We start from the raw sequence: 21,010 nt of genomic DNA, 5'->3' as shown, positions 1-21,010 counted from the left end.
AGTCGTTAAACGAGCCCTGGCCCCATGATGACGCTGGGTCAAGCATCTCAACGATTCGTGGTACAGGGGAGGATTGCTCATTAGGCCTCGCTTAGCCGCAGCGTTCTTCGCGCGCTGTTCCGGAAGAAACGGAGCGAGCGAAGCTTCTGTTGGCGTAGTCACGGTACCAAGAAGCAGTACACCGGGGACACGTGTTCGTGGGTTGAGAGCTCGCATTTTATTGTTCCGTCTCCGTTGAGAGTACGTGCTTCGAGCGCAAAAAAAGCTACAGATGCTACTGCGTTCGCATACCAGACTAAAGAAAGACGAGACCGCAGCGCACCAACTCGTGACACACTGTAGATGAAAGGCTTTTGATGTAGCGCGAAGAAAACACGGACACGATCACCCGTCTTACAATTGAGGCCGAGCTTATCGATACGCTTGTTGAGTTGTGTGTGAGCGAGCCATCGATAACATTGTCACCTAAGGAGTTGAGTTTTTTGCGCAAGCGTTGATTTACAGTTTTATCCTGTCATGATTTTGCTTAGGTGAAGTGGTTCTTTGTGCATCATCTGAGTGATCCAACGTGTTCAGCGGTATGCCTGGTTTTGATGGTATATAAGCGGTCTGGATCTTGAAAATAAACATGTTGTTGCTAGTAGTGCTGTGTGGTGTTCCTGTGTGCCTTCTCGTGTCCGTGTTTCCTTTCGCGCTACACCAAAAGCCTTTCATATGAGTAACCAACAAGCCAACGTTGCAACCCTCATCGTGACACAGGCCCGTAGCCAGAATTTTTTTCCGGGGAAGGGAGGAGGGAGGCGCTTGCTGAAGGCCTTGACTAGTTCAGAAAAAAAAAAACACCGCCTATTTTCATGATGGATTTTCGGTAAAACACCCCCTCACCAATATTTCGGGGGTAGGGGATTCCCGGGCCCCTAGGGCAACACCCCCCCCCCCCCGCCTGGCTTCGGGCCTGTCGTCACCTATGCATGTACTTATTTGTGCGTGGTTGTAATATGGCATATGCTCATATACTTGCATTATCTCCCTGAAATAGTGTACGACTACCTCTTGATCAGTGCCCCTCCTGCAGCTGTGCTGGGGGTTTCGCACAGGTCTGACTTTTTTTTATTTAAAAAGGATGATTGCTGTTTGCTCTTGTTGTAATGTCGTGAGTTTGATACATAGCGTTTGGTGTACGAGATATGGCTGCGCTATTTATATAGTGGGGAAAGCCTGGTGAAGACAGTGAATTAAAAAAAAAAAAGAATCTAATTCTGCTATTTTACGTGCCGAAACAACGATATGGTTAGGCACGCCGTACTTGGGGACACCCGACTAATTACGGTCACGCGGAGTTATAAAAGGCGCCCTTAAATCTCATTACGCGAGCGGTTTTGCAATTCGGCCCCTTAGGTATGCGGCCGCACCGTGCTGAGCGTCGCATCGCCATGGTGACCGTGGTTTAACTGCATTTAGTGTGATTTTTTTTTTTTACCTTGCGTCTGCCGCTGTCTCGCCTCATGCAGTTGCTGTGTTTGCGTACCCGCGCGCGTTCTTGGAGTGAAATTCGCCATCAAGGCTAATCTTTTCTCCCCTCATATCAAGTCAAAGCCCGGGGGCAGGCGTTAGCATCTATACACATAAGCAAATTCTCTGTTGAGCCTGCAACGGTATCTTGTTGGTGCCTGTTTTTTAGAGTACTTGTGCAGTCCTACCTCTCCGTGGTTTCATTCATTCATTCATTCATTCATTCATTCATTCATTCATTCATTCATTCATTGAGCAGCTGTCGTACGTATATACCTGTTTTATTAATTTATTTTATCAGCGAGAATGGAGCTCTCGTTCCCGCGGCTCTACGCTTCTTGCACCGTCACTGCAGTTTGAATGGCCCACTGCGTTCACAAAGAACGATAAGGTAGAAGAGAGGAAGCGGCTTTGCAGACTAGCGCCCTGCACGGAAAAGGCTTACTGCGTGAAGTTTCGGATTGCTCACACAGCGGCGATGATAGCGGAGACAGTCGCGACTGGTCCTCGAGTGTGCCTTCGGCTTTCTTGGTCTTCTTTCCCATGGTCGGTCGCTTCGGGCCGACCCGACACTCGCGGAATGAAAGACAGAAATAAAAGGGGAGAGGAGGTGCGTCGTCGAGAACGATCCATCTTGGCTAAGTGGCGGTGTCCCCGCTATGCAGGAAAGGATTCCGCGCCTCTCGAATCTCGCCGCCGTGCTCTGCCCGCGACGCTGCAGCTCATCTTCCGCGCTGGCGAACTGCGAAAAGCTGTTCGAAGCCAGAGGCACTCGTGCGTGAAGTCGTTCACGAACGTCACATGCTCGAAGGTGTGTCCTCTCCTATCGCAACGCGCACAGCCGGTCAAAGGTAAAAAACAAAGAAGGGACACTCTATACGCATGCGCTCGGTGACGGTAGAAGCCGTAGTTAAACAACGTTGGCGCGCATGAGTGGAGCTTGGTAATGACCGTCGTGTGAGTACTTATTTTTGTGGGGGGAGCTACACGCGGTGAAATGTATACCTATAAAATGAGTGGCGCAAATTAGGACATACGCAGGCGAAGGCAAAGTTTATAGAACCGTTTGGACGTTGGGCGAAGGAGAGAGGACGGGCGCTGCTGCCAAATGTTTTATTAGGCCGTCAAAACATTTTTGCTGATGTACTCTACGAGACACAAGGAGAACATGCGCAGAACCGCAGCCATAAACGTGGGCTAGCACGGTGACATTTTTGACGTGTAAATAGACGCCCGCGGGCGGAGCAGCTGCCGGCCAGGTCTACGAGGCTAAACGTGCCTGTAGCAATGTCATCGCCACCTACGGCATTTGCCATTGTTTTTATTGTTTTTTCTTTGATTATTAGTTTAATTATTTGTTTATGTCACTATCCTAAGTGCCACATAAGAAATAGCAGGGACATGAAAGTACTCTGGAGCAAAAAATTGTTCGGGACACGGTGTTTGCAAACAGGTTAAAATTATCGCGTAACTAATTAAGAGCCTCAGCCCCATGCACAGATTTCGCGAATTACAAAATTATCTGTTAAATTGCAAAGGCCATGAATTAGCAGAGCAGAAATGCGGCATTTGTCGTGGAGCCCGCGTCCTGGACACTTTCGTCGCCGGGCGTACGTGTTAACGAAAACGTGCTAAGCTGAAGATGAGTTACGTAACAAGCGCTGCCCAAAAAAAGAAGAAAAAAAAATGGGCAGGAAAGAGAACGACGCACACATAGCGCTGATAAATGTTTATTTGATAAGCTATTTGATAAATTTAAGAACAAATGATAAATGAAATAACTTATTTTATACGTGTTTTTGGAAGATAAGTGTTTCGAAAACGATACCTTCGCGTGACTTTCGCAGCGAAGCCAAACAGCTATAGAGCTTAGAAAGGTCGGATCTCGTCTTCTTCATTATAGATCACATCGCCGGTGGGGACTTGAAGTCAGATGCCTGAAAACCAGTGGTGGATATTTTGGAGACGGAATGCCCAAATTATTAGTCTCCCGTCGAAATTTGGCTGTCAGCACGACGGCAGTTAACAGAGGCGCTATGTTCTCTGCTTCCCCTTTTACCATTGGCCTTACTCCTATCGGTCCAGTTCTCGCGGTATAGATAGGACGCTTCAGTGCAAAGGGGACCCGCCTCTCTTTCAGCGCAGGCTGTGGTTAATCTTGACCTGTGACAAATGTCAGTGCGGCGTTCCTACATCGCTTCGGCTGTGTCATTATATCCCGTTTAGTCACGGAACGTGTCAGGACGCTCAACCTATTTCTGCGCGTTGGGGGTAGCGATGACTGTCCCGCCACGGAGCGGCTACGGTGCTCGAAGGTCGCGGGTTCGTACCCCGGCCGCGGCGATCGCATTTCGATGGAGGCGGAAATGTTAGAGGTCCATGTACTGCGCGGTGCCAGTGCACGTTAAAGAACACGAGATGGTCGAAATTTCGGGAGCCCTCCACTACGGCGTGCCTCGTAAAACCCCAGATATTAATATTATCTTCTAATAATTGTTGGAACATTAGACCCCAACAATTATTAGAAGTAGCGATGACTAGCAATAACTGCGAAATAATATAAGCGCCCAATACAAATGTCATCATTTGGCAGCTGAAAACAACTTCTTTTAAAGCCACCTAACTGAAAAGAGTAACGGCACTCGTATCGAGAAAGAACGATAGAAGGGGATTAGATCGAAGGGCTCGTTTCTTTGTTAGATATCACCGAATCAAATGAACAGACAGTATGGGCCATCTTTTTTTTGTAGTTAAATGGAAAGCAATGAAAGCGGACGAAAAAACAACTTGGCTTCGATGGGTACCGAACCCAGAACCTTCAAATTACGCGTCCAATGTTCTACCCAATTGAGCTACACGACGATGGTCGTTCCCCCGTCCACTTTATTGGGTATTTCTGTGCGTGTAATCCCAGGGAATGCTAACCAGCACCAATAGTAGCCATGGCCTTTTTTGCGATAGCAATTATATGGACACTCTCGGCGGATTTTTGCCGCCGCCGTTGTCGTCGCCGTCATGCCCCGCATATGTATGTATTTGTACATAGAAAACCATAGATAAAAATAATTCAGAAGAAAAACTTTTCAAGCGCGCGACAGGACATTCGAACCTGCCACCCCTCGCTCCGGAGCGCGCTGCCTTCGACAATTACGTCATGCGCCATTCATTATCCAGGGTTCTAGCGGCAGAACACAAACGCACGCGACGTTGGGTCAAACGCACGGGACGCCACACGTTGCGAAATTAAAACTATGCGAGACGCGGGTCATGCTGCATCGTTGCCCGCGTTGCACTTGCATCGTATCGCTGGCGACCCACGCTACTTTTCGATTTTTTGGATTGTAGTGCCGCACCACTCTTGGCCAGTGGGCGAGGGACAAAGAAGAGCGCCACGTGGCTCGTGGTGGCGCGAACTAGTGGGAAAGGTTTGGCTCTTGTAGGCTTATGTCACAGGAGGGAAGGAACGAGGCGGCTGAACCACGCAGAATCACAGTGTATATGAGATAGATGTGTTAGTGACGAGAATCGACGTCAGCAGGGAACGCGTGCGAGCCGTGGCTTCACGTGCCACTGCCAAGCGCCGTCTTCCTTTTCTTCTGTTGAGGTTGCTCGCCGCCCAGAGGAGCGCGCAGCATGATCTTGGGACATAAAGTATTGGGACAACGCGAGCGCAAGAGTCCGAGAGTGCACGGCTTGCATTCTGCGCATGCGCCCTGGCGTCTCGCAAATTTCTTGGGTCGCCTAGCTCCTTGGGTTCCCAATTCTAAATCTCTCTAGTGTTTCGCCGGAGTAGGCATGTGTGCCTCCGACTTCTACATGGACATACAAGGCGTGGTTTGAACGCGAGGTTTGTACGTCTTGTGCTTTCACAGCAAAGTTTGCGTTCAATCTGTAGACTGCACGAAGGTCACTTCGCTCGCTGCAGCGGCCGGGTTTACGACAGGAGTGAGCTGTTAGCTAGAAGAGCCAAAGTATAGGGCCTGGTTGAAGTAAGAACTGTGACGGTTAGTTCGCGCTCGTCCTGTGTGTACCTCTTCCTTCTTTTCGTGCGTCCTTCTTTCTGTTTGAGCAGCGTGCTGCAAGAGTCGCGCTGTGACAGTTGTTAGTTCGCATTCGCCCTGTGTGCGTTCTTCTCCTGCGATCTTTGTGCTTGAACAGCTTGCAGCAAGTTTCGAGCTGCTTGCCGTTCTTCGTGTGACGTTCCAATTTGTTGCTATCGCATTCATTGCTTCGCCCTTGAGGCGAAACTGTGACTTTTTTGTTTTTTTTTTGCGTCACGTAGCACGTACTCTTATTTACGAGCTGGCATCTGACACTACAGAACATTGAACGGGCAGGTCGACGTCCCTGCACCGAATCTGTCATCACAGAATGCGTCTGTACTTGTAGCAATGACTTTTTTCGTGAGACATTGGATGATCTGTATGAGGGCTTTAGTGAGAAGTCTTTATTTTTTTTTTGGGGGGGGGGGGGGTCAACTACCCTTTATGCATGTTTGTGCGTGCGTTTGTACGTGTGTATATAAACACACACAAAATTGAAAACTTTTCTTTGGGGGGGTGGGGTAGGAGGGTTGAACATCCCTCCCCTGGCTACGCCAGTGATCCGTATGCAAGCTCGATATTATAATAATTTACTTCTGTTGCAGTGGTGTCGACTGCGGTTGTATAGCGGTGGCCTAAGTGTTCACTCTATAGGCTCTCGAACGCTTTAAACTCTGTTTATGCCAGCTCCGGTGTTTGTCAAGGCTGTGTTGCTCACCGGGTAAACGGGGTCTGTCGAAAAAAAAAAGTAAGAGTGTGTAATGTTAACTCACACAGTTTCAAAATTTAGCGTTAACAAACACGTCAACATCGACGAAGCTTGGCGTCGAGATTCTTGCTTTGAAGTCTATGCGGTGTCTCTAAATATAAAAGAAAGAAGACAGTTAAACTTGTAAGGCTTATCAGCAGTCAATCATAATTTGTGTCCGAAGTGGATACATGCACCGATACATGGGATAAAGCGCATAAGGTACGTATACGGCAAGCAGGCCGCCAGCAGCCGCGATGGGAAACGCGAGCGTGCACATCTCTCAGGATCGGCTTCGGTTCAGATGACCGATGGGGCTTCTTTACAGTCTCTGACGTTGTCTCTTTATGTGCGCACCATTTAAGGGCTTATGTGAACGCAGTTTCCAGTGGGCGAGCCGTTTCGAGCAAAATTTTGAACGCTGCATATATGAAGCGTGGGCTAACCTCGGTCGTCTTGTCAGACAGAGATAGAGATCGCTGCGCGCACCCACATATACGTCAGGCTGATTAACTTTAAATCCCCGCGGTCTTTCTAGCCGCTCCTGTCTTAAGTCCCCCTTCCCCTTCGTATCCGCGGGTGCGGCTTTAAGTAAGGCGTCGCCTCGAGCACACGGAGGACTCGCGTGCGGTCTGTTGCTCGCGGGGAGCTCGTGTAATGGAGATTTCGTTCTCCGCTGCATGCTCCGTTGGCTTCTCCGCTCCGATAATCGCGTTCGCAATCAGTTCTTTTTAGCTGCCCGCGACTTCGCCGATTAGGTAAACAAATGACGGGTTGGGACGACTCGCGCTGTGGCGAAGGGGAGTGGCTGTATGTTCTTGGATGGAGACGACGGCTGCATGCATGTAGTCAAAACGAACCGAACAACCCGGTCTGCTGACTGCTCGCTCATTGTCGTGGACTCATCTCGCATGGATCGCGTATAGAGTCCACTAACCATTCGACCGTGCACGATTGTGGAGACAGAACTCGTACCTCCTTCTTTATTTTTATGCCTATACCAAATTCGCCGAAACCGCCAAAAAGACAACGTCACTCTGAGAGCAGTGTATATGACCACTTGGGTATGCGAAATAAACGCAACTTAGTCCTCAAATTATGTGTGTGTGTGTGTTTGGGGGTGGGGTGGAGTGGGGGGCTACTTCTTGGACTCAGACTAACCGAAATTGCACTCAGCTGTGCTCATTCTCGGTACTCGGTAGGAGTCCGAGTGAGTCGACCCATGAGTGCGTTTGTCGACATACTTGTGATAGGGGCACCAACTTGAGTAACGAGGATCAATTGTAATTACCATCGTCGACGGTCTTTCGTGCGTCCGGTGCACGAATGGGGGCCTTTATTACAGTGACATCATGGTTGCCTGCCGCGTCTTGCGGGAGCTGACTCCATCACGTGATATCACGATCATGCTCTGTTTCGGTGCTGTCCTAGAGGATCGTATTTGTACTTGGTTAAGACGCGTCATATTGTTCATCAAACAACTCTTAATTACCTTTCTTACTTTAACTTGTTCTCTGTATATAACCACACGTAACCATATGGCTGCGGCCAGAAACATTCTTGCAAAAACACAGCCAGATTGCAAGAGTTGAATGGAGAAGCCGTCTGTGACCTCATCCGTTGCATGTGATGGACATCGTGTCGTTCTGCCTAAACTACATGGCTCGGGAATGGTGTTCTCGCCTTACAAATGTTTCATATATCATGTTTTGTGTGTATCTACAGTAAGTCACGTTTCACGCTCTTAAATAACGTTGCTGCTTATACGTTGTAACATATACGGATCGTTTCGTGAGCCTCATCTCATGCGCCGTTTCTCTTTTCAGGACCAAACATGGAGCGGATGACGCGCGACCTGTTCACGGAGGACGAGGCTCCTCCTTTTACACTTACGTGAGGTAAGATAAGAATGCCCACACTACATGTATATACAATCGACAATGTATGGTAAAAACGTGGCGTGCTGCTCGGCTCTTACGCTTTGGCGAACACGCACTCGTGGACGGGTTGCGTGTTTCAGTATATCAGGGGTGCAGCCAGAAACCTCTTTGGGAGGGTCTGACCCCTCTTTATGTATGTCGTGCGCTTTCTTTGCACGCATACAAAAATGTAAAAATTACGGGGGTTTCAGGTTAAACCCATCAGGGGCGCAGCCAGAAATTTTTTCCGGGTGGGGTGGGGGGGGGGGGTTTCAACCATACTTTATGTTCGTGCGTGCGTTTGTATGTATGCGTGTATATATACCTACGCAAAATTGAAACTTTTCCGGGAGCGGGGGGTGTTGAACCCCCAACCCCACCCCCCACTCCTCACCCTTGGCTACTCCCCTGAAACCCATCAATCCACCTACGCTACTGAATAGCACTTACGCATGAATGCTTGTATCATCTCCTGGCGGGCGGGTTTGTTGCTTAAACAAAATATTCGCCTACTCACCCGAGTCTTATAGAAAGTAGACTCAACAGCGAAAATTCACGAGACTTGTTATTTCCGAAACATTTACATTCCCGCTTATCTGGGAAACGACGTATATAACTGAATGTTTCACCTCGCAGTGTAGTAGGTTCTTTTTCTTTCTTTTTTTTTCGTGACCTACGCAGTTATTTACTAAATTGAAAGCGTCGCGCACTGTGCCCTTCCACATTTAAACACAATGTTCATTATCGAAGCGTTATCGTCACTGACAGAGCGAAGAATCGAAATTTGCCGTGAAAACTAAGTCCCGTAAACTTTTGTCGCCGCGTCTACGAGTGCGATAAGGCGGATGATCGTCGTGAGTCGATATGGCAGGCATCGCTGAGGTACATCGCAATCCTTACGTCTCTCTCTCTCTCTCTCTCTCTACGCGCAGTGCCACTTGCACGGTGAAAGGAATGGCCAATGCCATAACTGCGCTATATCAGAGATATATATAGAAGCTGACTGCAGTATGCCTCCGTGACACTTTGTCTATATAGCGCTTTGCTGCTGCCGCAGCCGACTTCCAGCGGCGCACCGATTTGTACCCACGACTCCCCTTCCATATATGCTCATTTGCTGCAGCTGTTGCTTACTTCGTGATAAAACAACTGCAGTGTCGAAAAGTCACATGGTCCCCTATGCATTCGCCTAAGACCACTCGAAGGCGAAAGTCTTCCTCTTTTTCTTCTCAGTCGATTGTATCGATCCCCCCGAAAGCTTTCTGCACCTAACGTGGTTTTGCACTGCCTCCGGGATCGGCCCACCTTTTGACCAAGCGACGATGTCGTGCGATGACGTCATCACGTGATGTCATGTCATTACGTCATCGTGACGTCACAACTTCTGGCGTTCTCTGACGCCATCACATGATGATTTTTTTTTTTGCATCACTCGTGTTGATGCCGCCGACGCCGACGGTCAGTTTTCGCGTTCGATGAGGCATCTAAGGTTTTCGCCTTATAGTATAGCGCGTTGCCGCAAAACCACCGCACACCACTTTGCGCACGCCTTGAACACTCGGTGCACAACCAGTGCAGCAGTAAACGAACGAGTTCGGAACGTACCGACCCTGCCCCGCATCCGGGCAAAATAGGTGCGCGTCCGCGAGCCATGTATACGACGAACCGCCGGTGATTTGGGCTCTCTATATGGAGTATATATATACATAGCCGCGATACCGCGAACAGGTCCGGTCGATATCGGCATCGCGCGCAACCTTCTTCCGCATGCCTGCAGCTTGGAGCACGCATTCGTGGGTCTTCTGTTTTGTCTTTCTCGACAGCCGTGGATAAGAGCGCTGCCGTCGATCGACCTATAGCTGCTTCCGACTAGTTAGCATTCAAATGTCGGCGCACCTTGTTACGCTTACTATATGCCGAGCAGCAGCTTCTTTTTTCCGGTTCGCTCATCTCGTTTCCCTTCTGATATGCAAATCACGTTATTCCGATTTCAGTGAGGCGCTGTATAACGCAGCGAGGTTCGCGGGAATGCAGGCAATGTATATGCGAACCGTGAAGGTATGAGACCGTGTGCGGGGGCCTGCAGCTCAGAGGCTCGGCTTGATCAGATAAGTCAGCATCGAGTGAGTCGGCGCATGGATATATAGCCGAGACGAGACGTAAGATTGGAATCGCCATATACGCTTCCGCCGACTGCGTGTGCAGAGAGCAGGGCACATGCGGAGGTGGTGTCTATATTGCCGGAAGAACCGCGCGTGACCTCCTGTGTGGGCTTGAGTTTATTGCATTCCGTACGTAAAGCTGCCACTCAGACGAGGGTCCCACTGAAAAGCTCGGTCAGAAAGTGAAACAAAACTGAAAAGTTGCTATAAATTGGCAGACACAGTAGCGGATGTCGTAAATAACGAAAGTGGAAATGAGAACAATGCAACAATGTCGCGTGCACGCGCGTGTGTGTGGGGGGAGGGGGGGAGTTATACATATTTCTTTTTTTTTTTAATGAACAAGAACGTCCACTGCGATTGTGCTGGGGTTACGGTGCTCGGCTGCGGGCCCGAAGGTCCCGGGTTCGATCCCGGCCTCGGCGGCCGCGTTTTCGATGGAGGCGAAAACGCTCGAGGCCCGTGTACTTAGATTTAGGCATGGAGGAAGGAATACTAAGGAGAGGCCCTGACGTCACATTCGTGAAGCCCCCACATCGCAAACACCCGCATCGCCTCCTAGCGAAGGCGCAGCGAAACATTTCGCGATTTCCGTTGCGACGTTTGCAAGCGCATGCGCGCATCGCGAAACTTTGCAGCCTTTTTTTTTTTTGTTTGTTTGTTTTTCGCCGTGCAAGCGGCGTAGTCGATTCACGCATGCTGCTCTTTGTGCGTGTTCTTTAGGAAAGCTACGCAATGCCCAGCTGTTGCGTATACACGGTGCAAATCGCGTGCACTGCGGACAGTACCTGGTGTCACTTTTCATGTGTACGTATACGTTCGCTTTATTGCTGATCACTAAGGCACGGTATTTGCGTGCGAAGCTCTCGGATGTGCGCTCTGTTGCTTGCTACTCATTCTGTCTATTCTGTCAACTCAGAACTCACGTGAACTTTTGTTTTTGGCGTCTGACGCGCCGTACATAACATGCGCTGAAGGCAGCGTACGTTTTAGAGGCTGTGTCATTCAACGAAAGGGCAATAAACTTTTGTTGTTATTATCAGACTACGTGATGTATGTATCGTGCGGTGTGCGCTCGCTGCGTGCTTGTGTTGTGTGCGCACTGGAATTACAAACTTTACGTGCACGATCGCGTATACAATACAGCTGTGTCTTCTTTTCGACGTGAAGTTACGTCAACTATAGGTTGGCGTTGCGCCGAATAGCTACTGCGCTCACTCCATATACACGAGCAAAGAACCGCTAATCGGGCAATAGATCTGGAAATCGGGCTACAAGGAAGGAAAAAAAAAGGCCTAACGCCCAGCAGAACGCGTAAGTCACTGCTAGGTGAGTTCGAATACGATGAGGCAGGGGCTGAATGTTTTTGATTACGGCACGTACCGGCACTTTCTGTACTGTTGCACAAAAACGCTCCTCGAAGAACTTCATCACGCAACGCTCGGGCCTGCCGCGCACGAACAGCCTGGTAAACGTCTGCTTGCAACATTTTACTGCGTGCGAACCGCACAATACGCGCTAAGTTTACGCCGGGACTACAAATCCGAACAGAAGCGAACCACCGCAGAGAGCACGCCGCGGGGCGTCTGCTTTTTTGTTTGCCCCATATCGGCTTGTTTGCCCCATAAATCTGACGTCACTTCCGCCACACTTTTCGCAATGCATTGGGATACGATAGGGCCTCTCCTTAGTTTTTCCTCCACTACAGCGTCCCTCATAATCATGTCGTGGTTTTAACGCGTAAAATCCAACAAAATCTTATTAAAGGAACAAGAACAAAGGATTGCCGGAACGGCGAAGAGAACAATCGGCGACGTGGCGTTGTGGATGTAAGCGATTTATTCGGATGAAATTTGGAACGTCGGCAACCGTACTGTGTAGCTGACATCTCGAGAAACACTAAATTGTTTTATGGTAATTGGATAATTGCATGGGGTGACGATGTGATAGCATAGACCTTCCGGCGATAATGCCATTCCGTGGACGGTTTTGAAAAGTCAATGCAGTAAAAGCTGCAAAACGGCGCGCTCTGCGATTAAACATAAAGCGGTCAAGTTGTTCGAATGGATGTGTTCGAATAAATTATGTCTGAATATTGAAAATGGCGGCGCATTCCGTTTCTTTCTTTAGTTTTTCCACCTCGAACACGATCGCTTAATCGCGTCTTCGTTTTACTCTAACTTTATTCACGTGACACTCTCATCACTATCCCAAATAGAGCGCTAACTCCTTTTCTACCCTTCCTACACGCGTCCATTTAACAACTCACTCTAACTTCACCACGGCCTGCTGTTGACAGCTGTTCTTTTAGTATATACACTGTTGCTTGTATCCCAGTGGTAAACGCGCTTACGCTTAGACTAACGCGGCCGGCGCAGCTCCTAATCTTGCGCTCAATCTTCGCTATACTATACGGATATCGCTGACCGCTCTTGCGTTCAAACTCGTGCTACCCCTCGAAGCTTATAACCCTATCATTTTCCTCTCCATCACTCGCTGCGTCATCTTGCATGGTCTTCAAGTTTCTCAGCCTCCTAATCACATAGCACCGTCGGCGAGTGCTAGCAAAATACGGCCCTTATAAGTTATACGGCACGCTTTTTCTTCGATATCAGTCAGAGCCCTTCGATTACTTATTGGGAGTGCCCGCCTCATGCGCCTGTAACCTCTCTTTCTCTTTCCAAATTACGCTTCAGTGTTAAGCGGAACACAAAAGTTGCATTTCGGGAGTTATTACTGATCTTGACACTTCCGACGAGAAGGCCACGGAAACATCTTTAACCAATATGCGTAACATAGAGGTTTTCATTTATTTTTTAACGAAAATGATGGAACATTCAAGTTATACTGGTTTCAATACTAATGAGTATAGAGCTGTGCGAATACTGAAATCCAAATATAAATCGAAGAGTCTAGGCGAATCATTTCGTATTCGAGAATTCACTGTTAGAAGTTGTCGAGGTTTTGGTTATGGCCGAATATAAGCGGTAACAAACAAGTTATCGGGGGTATCGGTGGAAAGGGACCGATGGCATATACAAGTAAGAGCTGTTCCAAATGATTCTCCTTATGACGCTGGGGATCCGTAAGCGAACGCATGCTGTTGTAGCATTCAATAAAAACGTCTCACATGTTCAGGGGCGGTCTATACAGTGTGTCCCACGTAACTTGAGCCAAAATTTTAAAAATCAAAGGCGCGTCGGAAGCCAATTGAACCGAACGCGTACTGTTCGCCCCAGTTTAGAGTTACTCAACTCTTTCTTTTTTTTTTCTTCTCTTTAAGTAACTCCTTATCGTTATTGATTCAACTTTTCAGTTATTCGCCGCAGACCCTAAGTATGACAAGGGCACCTTCAGAAACCACCGTTTGAATTGTTACCTGCACGATACGTCTCACGTGGTCCTTTTTCCGCGCTGCAAGGAAAGCCCGCGAAATATGAAAAAAAGAAGAAATAAAACACGTGTCGGAGCATTTGCGCACTGTTATCGTGTCGCTCTCAATCGTGCAATCAGTGAAAAAGTCAAAGTATCAATATTCCATTCGACATTCGGAGGCCATATTTCTCGTATATTCCTGTTGCAAGAAGGCTTCCTCTCGACAATGGTAGCTTCCGCAAAGCGCATGCAGCGTAAGCGATCAGCACGGGGTTCCGACGCAGTCACGCCACGGGTGTTCAACGCCTACCGACGAAACAAATGGGCAAGACTTTTTCATCGCAGTACGTATTCGATTCGGTCCGGAAATTTCGATATCCCAACACCCCTGCTAATTAGGTGCATACATCTCCTGTCACCGTCAAGCTTTCTTTTTTTTTTTTCATTTCACGTAAATGACCACAGTATGGGACAGCCTCCATAATGGCTTCTTTGTTCCTCCAGAGGCCTACATTAGCGCTTTCAACCGCCGAGCAGTATTGCCCTTGACACCTCGTTCGTCGTTTGTGCGCTCTCTGCAGAGAAGATGGAAGAGTCTGTGCTCGCGAAAACCCGGCCGGCTCGTCCGTATCGGACTCAACCCGCGTTCGGATCCGCCGCACTGCCAACATGCGCCCGAGTGGTGCTTCGTCACAGGGAGTTACCCGCTCGTCTGGTCAGTGAGCAGGCGTGCCGCCAAACTCGTGGGACTCGTAAACGATGGCTCCTTGATGAGCTCCCAAGGGAGAGGGAGAGTGAGAGACGCTAATTGCTCGCCCGACTCCTCGACTATACGCGCACTGTACGCCTATGCTTAAAACCGTGCGGCATTACGCGAGCTGTGCTCCGTTACTGAGCAGGCAATGCTGAGGAAGGTGTACGTTGTCTACAGTGTGGTCATAGAAGTTTTCGAGCTTAAGAAAGGCATGATAGGTACATTGCAGACGTGATAAATATAACATAATGTCACCCGTTGCTGCATGAAACAAAGGTGCTGTCTCGACATAAAGATAGGACAGCGCGAGAATTGGCTGGGGCATTTTATATTCACAAGTATGGCAGCATGTGCGTTGCCAGGCCTTCGATTACGTTACACAAACTGGAGATAGATTATCTTACCGCCAAGCTCTAATCGTTCACGTGGTTTTCTCTTCATTTATATCTGTGTTTCCTTCAATAAACTTCCAGTTGCTAGTCTGCGCTTGTGCGTGTATCTTCCCTTTCCCTAGTTATTTTGCGCAGTTTTTCGTAGTAATGGAGTACCAACTCGCCCAGCGCTCAGTCCTTTTAAAACATAGTTGGTGGTATACATGATTCAGACTTAAGAATGACACAAGGTAACACTAAATATAACGTGGTCATGAAAAGAGGCGTCGCACTGGTGAGGTCCTTCGTGCCCGTGTTGTAGTCCTGTGGTGCCATTCTTGAGCTTGAAATAATGTACCAACTAGCCCGTTTTAATCGTACAATCATTTCGTGCTTTTCACAGTGCGGTTGGTCTGGATCTGCGACACTTTTTTTAGCGGAGTAACGAATCACTTTACATATCACAAGTACAACCTTCGGACGTGTGATTTCGTCAAATTACGTAGAATTTGTGCTACCTCTATGCTATATGCTCTGTGACCTAGTTATGCGATATGCTTTGTGACGTAGTAGAACGGGAGAGATTGACCTCACAACAGTGAGCTGTTCACCACGGACATTATAAGCAACCCATTTAGGTGACAGTCTGCAGGAATTACCTGTAAGTATGCATCGACAGTGTATGGTTTATAAAACTTTATATGAGAGTCTAAAAAAAGCGACCCAATAGAACAGATGCCGGCAATCACGCCACTACGCCGGGCCACCTCGACTCATTTCAGAGGTGTCATAAACAACCTCGCGTGTTCGACCCCGCGTGAATGGCTCTAATCAGCCCGGATAGGCTCCTGCACACTGCACGGTTATGTAATGTGTCGTGGTTGTACACTCCTGCGGCTCCTGAGTGCGTATTGCTGTAGAAAGCCGCGAGGGGGCGCCCAGTTCGCAAGTCGTGCCGTGTCCCTCTTCCACTATATCGACCGCCATCGGACACACGTACATGCTTCGCGACTGCGGTCCAGGAATGGGACAGTGATGCATCGCGGTGTCCGTTATCGCGCCGACCTAGCCGTTCGTGTGGAGGACCGTTCACGGCGACGCGCCGTATGGGTGTGCCGTGCAGCCTGCAGGCGTCCCCTTGCCTCGTGATTGAGAAGGGCGCGCCGTGCTCTTAATGTGCTGCCGTGTCCCATCACGAGCGCGCACTCGCGGACAAACACGCTCGTACTGCCCCGAGCAAGAGAATATACTTTGTGCAGCCTCTCTGCGGCTGGCTGTATACCCTCTTTCGGTCGTCACTCTTGTTTATAATGACGGGCATAATTTAGAGGACTCGGGAGTGTAGCATTACTGTGTGCGAGGTTGTGGGAATGGTTTTAGGACATGAACAGTGCGGTCCGCAGTCCCGGGCGAATGTAATTCGGTCGCAATCTCTCTGCTCATCTATATTGCTTTGGCGCACTCCGTGGCTAATGCGTCGTGCTACTGGGCGCGATGTCGCAGGTTGCCCCGGCTCTACATGTATGGGCTCAGCTGGAAAGAAGTTGATAAAATTCGCGGAGGTAGCGGATGGTTTCAAGCAAGTCCGTCCTGTTGGGATTAACCATTGTCAAAGGATCTGCATCGCGCCTTTAATTCATTCATTCATTCATTTCAAATAGAAATAAGAAATAGAGAGTATCGTATAACTTAAAGGAGAACTGACACGATTTTGAAGTGCAGCAAAACGGACGTTTTTTTTTTGTTTGTTTCCTTGGCATGCAGTGTTAACGCTCTCCCCACACCGCATCCGGGGAACACGTATAAATATTTAGGTTTGATTTTAAAGTTTTCATCTCCCAGCATCTGCAAGGCAGCTTCACCGCATGGATATCCCTATGACGTTTCAAGTCAGCTCACTTGGTTTGCGAAGTCTGGGTTCTGCATGCAGCCTAAATCACAGAAATCGCTGTCGGAGGCACTGGACGACAGTTCACTCATCATGAACCACGTTCGACTGACAGCAAAGGACAGCAGGTGCATATTTCTTGGGTTGCAGTCTGCCCGTGACGTCACAGGCAGACTTGACACGTCACTATGAAGCTGCCCTCTCGAAACCGAAACCGAAACTGCTGGTTGAAAGAAGCGGTATTAAAAATATATGCAATGCATCCCCGGGCACCACGACACTCTTTTTAGGGTTCTCGACACCCGTGCTTTCATTTAGAGCAACAACCCGAAAAATTTTAAAATTCATATCAGTACTCCTTTAAGAGAGTGACTTATTTAACAATGCATTGTTGCTACTGAGGAGATGACATTTAATCGCTGCGGTGCATCCACTCTTCTTTCTTTCTTTCTTTCTTTCTTTCTTTCTTTCTTTCTTTCTTTCTTTCTTTCTTTCTTTCTTTCTTTCTTTCTTTCTTTCTTTCTTTCTTTCTTTCTTTTAAACCACTTGTCAGTTTATACGAAAAAACTACAAGAAACAGCCAATAATGACGTATAAAGCAATCGATGGTTCTCTGACTCAATGCGATATAGCCTCGCGACATTAAAGCCGATCACTCAGTTGTTTCTGCAGAAAGATTGCGTCGGACCGCCGGTCTGTCATTATCGTGTAATTTCGAAATTCCGCATATACGGAAATGGCACGGGCCTTTTGTGAATACCAGGCAGAAAGGGGGGGGGTGGGTTGCACAGAAGCACGGCTCTCACCTGAATGGCCATTACCTTCGATCGGAGGACTACACGAACGTTGCCTTGCCGCCGAACGTAGTACACACATAAAGCATGGCTACGTCGATTAGGTGTTCGCCCTCCGTTTTTTTTTTTTTTTTTTTGTATGTGCGGGGTCTTCTTGAGCTACTCCCATAAAAAAAAAAGAGTGGGGAGTCTAGAGCGCATACGTTGAGACCGTAGAATACGTAGAGTTTCTTTTAAAGGTAGACAACATATAACCGCAGGTGGGAGTCCGGAACGTCATTTTATTTTAGGAAAAGTGCAAGTCTGTTTATAGGGACAACTGCAATAAGCTGAATCAATAGGGACCCTTATGCTCTCACCTAAGAAGACCGGGAGGCGAAAGCCATCTTTGTTTTTCTTGTATTTAGGGTACTGTATTTAGAATTATTGCATATGCTACCTTTAGGTAGCAGAGTTGCGCATAGTTCTGGCTGGCAACCACAGCTATGCGATGAAGTCGCACTTCGTTTTTGCAGGTGACATGCCTACCGTGTCACCGATTAACATGTCTGGTGTGTCGAATACCGGCGATAAACATTAACTATTGGTTACTAGTGTTAATTCAGTTCACTGCAGCGGCAGCGTCGAAAAATACAAAAATTGGTCCGAGCGTCAGCTTCTCCACAATGCATGGTTGCTAACGGCGTTTGGAAGACAGATGCGCAACTCCGCCACCTAAAGGTAGCATATACAGTAACTCTAGATGTATTGATCCTGCCCCGCCACCCTCCGAAAGCTTTGTGCACCTAGCGTGGTTTTGCACTGCCTCCAGGATCGGAGTCACTTACCTGGTTTTGCACTGCCTCCGCGATCTGCCCACCTTTGACGAAGCTACGATGCCATGTGATGGCTTCGTTATGTGACGTTACGTCACGTGACGTCACAATTTTTTTCGATCTGTAACGTCATGATGACATCATCACGTTCATGGCGATTTCTTTCATAATAATATCTGGGGTTTAACGTCCCAAAACCACGATATGATTATGAGAGACGCCGTAGTGGAGGGCTCCGGAAATTTCGACCACCTGGGGTTCTTTAACGTGCACCTAAATCTAAGTACACGGGCCTCTAGCATTTTCGCCTCCATCGAAAATGCAGCCGCCGCGGCCGGGATTCGATCTCCCGCGACATGGCGATTTCTTTCATCACTCGCGTTGACGCCGCCGACGCGGGACGCCGGTCAGTTTTCGCGTTTGATGGGTCTTCTAAGACTTTCGCCTTAAAAGTGAGAGTACCGACGCGTGCATTATAATGAAATAAAGGTAACAATGTAAACGCAATGAAACCGGCGACTTCTTCCTTAGCAGCTCGACCTTTCATAACTAACTAATGTAGTGACGTTGCTCATAACCAGTCGCCCACGAGTCCGTTATATATAGGTTATATTCCGCCGTTGAAAATAGCAAGTAGACTCGCATAGGAAATATAGACTATCCGGACACCGGAGCCAAATCGTGATCCAAAAACTATGTTCCATCGTTGACGACAGTTCCGTTATACACGTAGTCAGACACGCTCCGTTAATAATGCAAAAAAAAATTTAAAAGCAGGCGGATTCGTGCCCCGTGCGCATCGCTTTCTCAACTGCTAGCCTAGCTTCGGTTCTCGGTGCATGCCTCAACCGTACCGCAAGAAAACGAACGTCTGTGCACGTAACATTGGCCGTTTCAAACTATCCTACAATGCCTTCTGCAAGTGCAGTTACGAAGTACCCACTAAGCCATTTTGCGAAGTACCCACTACGAGTCTGCAAGGCAATACATGCATGCACCTACCTAGCTTTGTTGATGATGTGGCTGATCATTATAATGATAATGATGAATTTTACGACTGAGCCCTTTGTAATGGGCGTACAGTTGTAAAGAACTCACTCGTTACGCAATTCGCACGTTGTGACGCCTGGTGAGTTTGTACGCTTCTGCCACGCAATATTACGCCTGTTAACGCGTCTCCTCGCCCGAAATGATGTCTTGAAATAGTATTTTCTCAAATGTGTTTGGAGCACTGGCGTGGCTCTGCGGTAGAATACTTGACTGCCACGCATGCATGCGGGGTTCGATTCCGGCTCGAGCGAGCGAGTAACTTTATTGAAAAAGACCAAAAGGGATCACGGGTGGAAACGAAGAGGCTCCATCTCTTCACCCAATCGGTGGCTCCACCCAGGTCGAATCTTGATTTTTATTATTTGCGTCCATCGGGCCTTGTCACTTGCAACCAACACCGCCGATGCCGACACCTACTGCATTTTCTGCGCGACGGGCCTTTTAACGCTGTCGCGTTAATACGGCCGCGCACATCCGCAGCGTGAGGGCGCGCTTGCGAAAACATTTGTCAACTTTGCTCGCTATTCTCTGTAAGTGCACCATGCAGGGTTGTTGAGTGTGCGCGCGAAGCTGGTCGTCACGGTTTGTAGCAACTCGCAGCGCTAAAGACGTCTTCGCGTCGCATTACGTGTCCTAGTCGTGACACGCACAGCACACGCCCGCGTAGTGCATGAAACTCGCGCCATTGTCCCGAGGCACTCGACGGCGGAACGCGCGCACACGCGAGAGGTTGGAGACGCGCCGCCGTCAAGTATGGCCATGCGACGTCGACCTGTCCTCCCTCGGCATGGACGAAAGAAAACCGGCGAAGGCGCGGCTAGCCGCCGCGGCGTTTTGTTGTTGCCGTCGGCTAGCGCGTCGGTTCGCGGAGCGTAGCGGCGCGTCACCGCCGTCTGCTCTCGTGCACGCTACGATGCCGTCGGTAACGACCGTTTTCAAGCTGCATCCCTCTAACCACCTCTATACCTCTCCTTCTATCGCGTTCCTTCTCCCATCTCGTCCGGCGACTAAGTCGTGCACGGATAAACAGGAGGCATCGCAAAGACACACACGCTCACCAAGAGACGAAAACAAGGAAGCGCGTGGCCCGAAACCGGAGCGATGTCTCGAACACCGCGCATATATGCCTGTCCATAGCCTCCTGGCTGTCGCGGAGACCCACGCCTACTGTCGTTTCGCATTCGCGGCGGCTAGGTTAATCGCGTGCGTAAGCCCAGCACTCGATGGAGGCCGGCATTACGATAATAATGGCGTAATGCTTGCCCGTCCACAGGGAGGACGTTGTGGCGGCGACGCGGTCCGGCCGTTTCTGAATCGCGCGTGCGTATGCTATCAGCGCTATATGAGGTGTGCATTTGTGCGTATCCAAACACACGCGAGTGATTAAGTATAGTGTCGCGTATCAGAACTAGAACGCCCTCCGGCGTGTCGGCCATTATCTGCTGTTCTTATATGCGCGATGAACCGAAGCGCCGTCCTGGTGCTCGCTGTCTTATTACAGTTGGGTTTATTTACGAGGATTCGAGTGTCGGAGCCTAGGGCAAAATCTCTATACTTCGCATATTGCGAATGCTGCGAA

General features: G+C 48.9%; 1 protein-coding gene across 1 annotated transcript in view; it reads left to right on the top strand.

Moving 5' to 3' along the window:
- LOC119394408 (vang-like protein 2) overlaps positions 1-21,010 on the top strand; it is a 156,292-nt gene that overhangs the window by 98,917 nt on the left and 36,365 nt on the right. The window contains exon 2 of the mRNA XM_037661705.2: positions 8,130-8,201. The gene's annotated coding sequence lies outside the window, so the exon portion shown is untranslated. The remainder of the gene's footprint in view (positions 1-8,129; positions 8,202-21,010) is intronic.

This window comes from Rhipicephalus sanguineus, chromosome 5 (assembly GCF_013339695.2).
Source record: "Rhipicephalus sanguineus isolate Rsan-2018 chromosome 5, BIME_Rsan_1.4, whole genome shotgun sequence".
Taxonomy (NCBI): Eukaryota; Metazoa; Arthropoda; class Arachnida; order Ixodida; family Ixodidae; genus Rhipicephalus; species Rhipicephalus sanguineus.
This window is presented reverse-complemented; position numbering and strand designations above follow the sequence as displayed.